Source organism: Pongo abelii, chromosome 3 (genome assembly GCF_028885655.2).
Source record: "Pongo abelii isolate AG06213 chromosome 3, NHGRI_mPonAbe1-v2.0_pri, whole genome shotgun sequence".
In the NCBI taxonomy this organism is placed as follows: Eukaryota; Metazoa; Chordata; class Mammalia; order Primates; family Hominidae; genus Pongo; species Pongo abelii.
In genome coordinates, this window is record NC_071988.2 from 573,248 (window position 1) to 579,369 (window position 6,122).

Here is a 6,122-nt window from a genome sequence, read left to right on the forward strand (position 1 = left end):
TTTTTGTTTTTGAGATGGAGTCTCGCTCTGTCACCCAGGCTGGAGTGCAGTGGTACAATATCAGCTCACTGCTGTCACCCAGGCTGGAGTGCAGTGGCGTGATCTCAGCTCACTGCAACCTCCACCTCCCAGGTTCAAGTGATTCTCCTGCCTCAGCCTCCCAAGTAGCTGGGACTACAGGTGCCTGCCACCATTCCTGGCTAATTTTTGTATTTTTAGTAGAGACGGGGTTTCACCATGTTGGCCAGGATGGTCTTGATCTCTTGACCTTGTGATCTGCCCACCTCAACCTCCCAAAGTGCTGGGATTACAGGCGTGAGCCACAGGGCCCGGCCTCATGTGTTCTCTTTTTTCTTAATTTGGTTAGAGATTTATCAGTGTTACTGATCATCTCAAAAAACTAGTTTTTGGTTTCATCATTATCTTTATATTTTGTTTTCTATTCATTGATTTCTGCATTTTTGCTTATTATTTCCTTTTTCTGCTTACTTTGGCTTTCATTGCCTTTCTTTCTCTAGTTCTCATTTGAGACCTTTCTTTTTTTCTTATATAATTTTTAATGCTATAAATTTTGCTTTAAACATTTCCTTAATTATATTCCACAATTTTCCTTATGTTATGTTTTTATTATTATTCTGGTAAAAATATTTCCTAGTGATATTTGTGATTTCTTCTTTGACTGATTGGTGTTTAGAAGTGAGTTAACTTCTAGAGACATTTGGGGTCCTTTCTAGATTAGTTGTTGTTGCAGATTCCTAATTTATGACTGTTGTGGTCTGGAAACACTCTGCAAGATATTGATCTTTTGAAATCTGTTGAGACAAGCATATGGCCTGTCCTGACGAATGTTTCACATACAGTTGGAAAGAGTGTGCGTTCTGAAGTGGTTGCTGATTATTTTCTCTAAATGTCAATTCAGTTTAGTTCGTAGTGTCATTTGAATCTCCTGTATACCTTTTTCTTTTTGTCTACTTGTTCTATTACTGATAACAGCATGTTAAAATCTCCAGCTATTATTGTAGATTTTCTATTTTTCCCTTTGGTTTTATTAGTTTTTGTTCATATATTTTGGCCTTCTGTTATTAGATGTTTATATGTTTGTAATTGTTGTCTCTTCCTATCGTATTGAGCAGGAACTATCCTTTTTGTCTCATAATACTCATTCTGTTGAAGAATATTTTGTGTGCTATTAATACAGCTACTACAGGCCATGTGCAGTGTGGCTCGTGCCTGTAATCCCAGCACTTTGAGAAGCCGAGGCAGGAGGATTACTTGAGGCCAGGAGTTTGAGACCAGCCTGGGCAACATAGTGAGACTGTCATCTCTAAAAAAAAAAAAAATGTTTAGGACATCAGCCAAGCATAATGACATGTGCCTGTGGGTCCTACAGAGGAGGCCCAAGCAGGAGGCGGCTGAAGCAGGAGGATCTACATAGGAGACTGAAGCGGATCGCTTGAACCTAAGAGTCGGAGGTTACAGTGAACTCTGATCACACCACTGCACTCCAGACTGGACAACAGAACAAGGCCCTGTCTTAAAACACACATGCAGGGCCAGGTGCAGTGGCTCATGCCTGTAATCCCAGCACTTTGGGAGGCTGAGGTGGGCGGATCACAAGATTAGGAGTTCGAGACCATCCTGGCTAACACTGTGAAACCCCGTCTCTACTAAAAATAGAAAAATTAGCCGGGCGTGGTGGCGGGCACCTGTAATCCCAGCTACTCAGGAGGCTGAGTCAAGAGAACGGCGTGAACCCGGGAGGTGGAGCTTGCAGTGAGCCGAGATCATGCCATTGCACTCCAGCTGGGCAACAGAGCAAGACTCTGTCTCAAAAACAAACAAACAAAAAACACATGCACACGCACACGCACATGCACACAGCCTCAGCTATGACGGCTTTCTTATGCTAGCTGTTTGCATGGTATAGTATTTTCCATCCTTAAATTTTAATTTCCACCTCTCTCTGTCTCTTGAAGACAACATAAGGTTGGTTCTTGCTTTCTTAAGTCAGTCTGACCATTTGTGCCTTTTGCTTGGGATACTTCATTTATGTTTGATGCAATTATTTAAATGGTTATAGTTACATGATATTCTCTATCTGTCTCATCTGTGTTTTGTTCCTCAGTTTATTCTTTCTTGCCTTCTTATTCATTCATTAATGTTATATTTTCTTTGGACATATTTTTCTTCATTCATTGGTGGAAGTAAATTTCCATATCATTATTTTATCCAGCAAGGCCAAGCTGCACTGTGTTTGTTCAAATTTACATTCCCACCCAGGTCCCTTTCTCAGTTACCTTTTTCAATCTTTTAACTTTTTTTTTTTTTTTTTAATTTTATGTCTCTCTATAGTTTTCTGGTTATATCCCTTGTATCTCCTTCTATATATTCTTATTTTATAAGTGGTGGGCAACAAGCATGCCCACAGACATGATGCGAAGCAGAAAGCTGACCGTGAGAGTGATGAGAGGAGGCCTATCCCTGCTGCCTTGCCCTGGAGCTGCTCCTCTGGTCGCTTGAATCCATTTCTTTCACATCCAGTCTTCATCCCTCAGCAACCCAACTGGAGCCACTCAACACCCATGAGCCAGATGGACGACCATCGTTATTCTGGGGCAGGCAGCAGCTTCCAAGAAGATGGCCTTGCAATTCCAGGTCACGACTGCCTGCTGCCTTCAGAGGAACAACTCACCACAAATCCAGATTCTGATGTGCGTGGCCGTCAAATGTGAGGCCATCTGGGGACGTGTCATGGGGACTGGGGTGGACATAAGTCACCTTTCTAGCTCCCTGTTAGATAACCTTTCTATATTTGATGAAAAGTAGTACCTGACTTCCGGACCTGGGGTTTGAAGCTCCTCAGTTTCCAGCTGCCCTGAAACGTGCTTGGGAGACTGACTTGGAAGACAGAGCGGCAAGGAAGCGGCGTCTCAGCGTCACTTCCTGCGGGGAGGGGCAGCGTTTGGCGTTTTCTGAGGCCGACTTCTCGGCAGAGGATCCCTGTGCCTGAGGCCGCAGTGCCCAGAGGTGCCAGGTGGGGCGGGGGATATGGTAACTGGGAAACATAGCCCCGAGCCCAGTTACTGCCCCTCTTAGCTAGGTAGTGAGGATTCAGTAGTTTGCAGGACTCTGCCTGACACTGTGCCCGGGCGTGGTCTGGGCAGTCTCTTCACAACATCCGCGAAGGCATCTGGGCTTTTTCCTGTCGGTCAGCGGGTGACTCCTTCCTCCGTGGTCCCTCCATGCGTGCGGCCATCTTTTCAGCAAAGGCATCTGGGCTTTCTCCTGTCGGTCAGCGGGTGACTCCTTCCTCCGTCGTCCCTCCATGCGTGCGGCCATCTTTTCAGCAAAGGCATCTGGGCTTTCTCCTGTCGGTCAGTGGGTGACTCTTTCCTCCGTCATCCCTCCATGCGTGCGGCCATCTTTTCAGCAAAGGCATCTGGGCTTTCTCCTGTCGGTCAGCGGGTGACTCTTTCCTCCGTGGTCCCTCCATGCGTGCGGCCATCTTTTCAGCAAAGGCATCTGGGCTTTCTCCTGTCGGTCAGCGGGTGACTCTTTCCTCCGTGGTCCCTCCATGCGTGCGGCCATCTTTTCAGCAAAGGCATCTGGGCTTTCTCCTGTCGGTCAGCGGGTGACTCTTTCCCCCGTCGTCCCTCCATGCGTGCGGCCATCTTTTCAGCAAAGGCATCTGGGCTTTCTCCTGTCGGTCAGCGGGTGACTCTTTCCTCCGTGGTCCCTCCATGCGTGCGGCCATCTTTTCAGCAAAGGCATCTGGGCTTTCTCCTGTCGGTCAGCGGGTGACTCCTTCCCCCGTCGTCCCTCCATGCGTGCGGCCATCTTTTCAGCAAAGGCATCTGGGCTTTCTCCTGTCGGTCAGCGGGTGACTCCTTCCTCCGTGGTCCCTCCATGCGTGCGGCCATCTTTTCAGCAAAGGCATCTGGGCTTTCTCCTGTCGGTCAGCGGGTGACTCCTTCCTCCGTCGTCCCTCCATGCGTGCGGCCATCTTTTCAGCAAAGGCATCTGGGCTTTCTCCTGTCGGTCAGCGGGTGACTCCTTCCCCCGTCGTCCCTCCATGCGTGCGGCCATCTTTTCAGCAAAGGCATCTGGGCTTTCTCCTGTCGGTCAGCGGGTGACTCCTTCCTCCGTCGTCCCTCCATGCGTGCGGCCATCTTTTCAGCAAAAGCATCTGGGCTTTCTCCTGTCGGTCAGCGGGTGACTCCTTCCTCCGTCGTCCCTCCATGCGTGCGGCCATCTTTTGTCGCGTGCCTACACTGTGGATGTCAGGCTAGGGACACACAGGACCGACCGAGCATGGTGAGATCTAGAATTTATGCCTCATTCAATGTTCTTTTAGATATTTGTTCAACATTTATTTGGTAAGAAGTGGGTAAAAGTTTCCACTGATAAAGACCTTACACTTTCTCAGTAACCTATGTACCAGCTGTCCTTTCGCTCACATCTTTGAGCTTTTCTCCCAGTATTAGTCAGGGTTCTCTAGAGGGACAGAACTCATAGGGGGTTTATGAGGAGAATTGACTCACACAATCACAGGTGAAGTCCCACAATAGGCCGAATGCAAGCTGGGGAGCCAGGAAGCCAGTCCAAGTCCCAAAACCTCAAATGTAGGGAAGCTGACAACACAGCCGTGTCTGTGGCCAAAGGCCCGGGAGCCCCGGGAAAACCACTGATGTAAGTCCAGGAGTCCCAGAGCTAAAGAGCTTGGAGTCTGATGTTCGAGGGCAGGAAGCATCCAGCACGGGAGAAAGATGGAGGCCGGAAGACTCAGCCGGTCCAGTCCTTCCACCTTCCCCTGCCTGCTTTTATTCTGGCCGTGCTGGCAGTTGATTAGACGGTGCCCACCCGGATTGAGGGTGAGTCTGCCTTTCCCAGCCCACTGACTCAAATGTTAATCTCCGTTGGCAACATCCTCACAGACACACCCAGGATCAATATTTTGCATCCTTCAATCCAATCAAGTTGACACAATATTAACCATCACACTCCCCAGCTCAAAAAAGCAGAGAAAGAAACAAAATCCCCCCAAACACAACTCGACTTTCTCAGGAGTGTTTGTGAGCAGAACTTGCTTAAGATTGCAGGGGTACAGTGGTTTCTAGGTCCACAGCACCTCCGGAGAAATGTCCATTATCTTTCCTCCTGCCACGCTTCCCTCCCAGCCTCACGAAGGCGGGCCTCCCACCTCTCGACCCCACTGTTCAGTCTTCCCAGCTCCTCCTTTCTGGATTTCCCTCAGGTCTCCTCCCATCCACTCCGTAATGCGGGGCAGCTCAGCTCTGTCCTCCCAGCTCCTGTCTTCAAGCTTGAGCAGCTCCCTCCAGCATCTCCAGGTCATCAGACACCACCTTAGAAAGTTGTGGGGGTATTTTTAAAATGGATTTTTGTTTTATGAGTTCAAGTTTAAGGGAGTCAGTTTACTCGCTAGTTTTTCTATTTCTGCGTAACAAATTATCACCATTTTAGTAACTTAAAACAACAGAAAGGCATTTTCTGCACTTTCTTTTCTTTCTTTTTTTTTTTTTTTGTTTTTGTATTTGTTTGAGATGGAGTCTCGCTCTGTCACCAGGCTGGAGTGCAGTGGCACCATCTCGGCTCACTGCAACCTCCACCTCCCAGGTTCAAGTGATTCTCCTGCCTCAGCCTCCCGAGTAGCTGGGATTACAGACGCCCACCACCATGCCCAGCTAATTTTTGTATTTCTGGTAGAGACAGGGTTTCACCATGTTGGCTAGGCTGGTGTCAAACTCCTGACCTCAGGTGATCCACCTGTCTCGGCCTCCCAGAGTGCTGGGATTCCAGGCATGAGCCACCGTGCCCGGCCCTCTCTCCACTTTCTATGGGGTCAGTTGGGTCCTCTGCCCCTTGCACCTCCAGGCCAAAATTAAGGCGTCGCCCAGAGCTGTGATCTCATCTGAGGCACAAGGGTCTCTTCCAGGGTTGTTCTGGTTGTTGATTTGTCAACGATCAGTTGTAGGGCCGAGGCCCTCACCCCTTCCAGAAGTCACCACCCTTCCCAGGTGGCCCACACGGGCCAGTCTGCGTCCTTCTTGCTCCTGCTTCTGCTCGCTCCTCTCAGGGCTCACCTGATGAGGTCAGGCCCACCA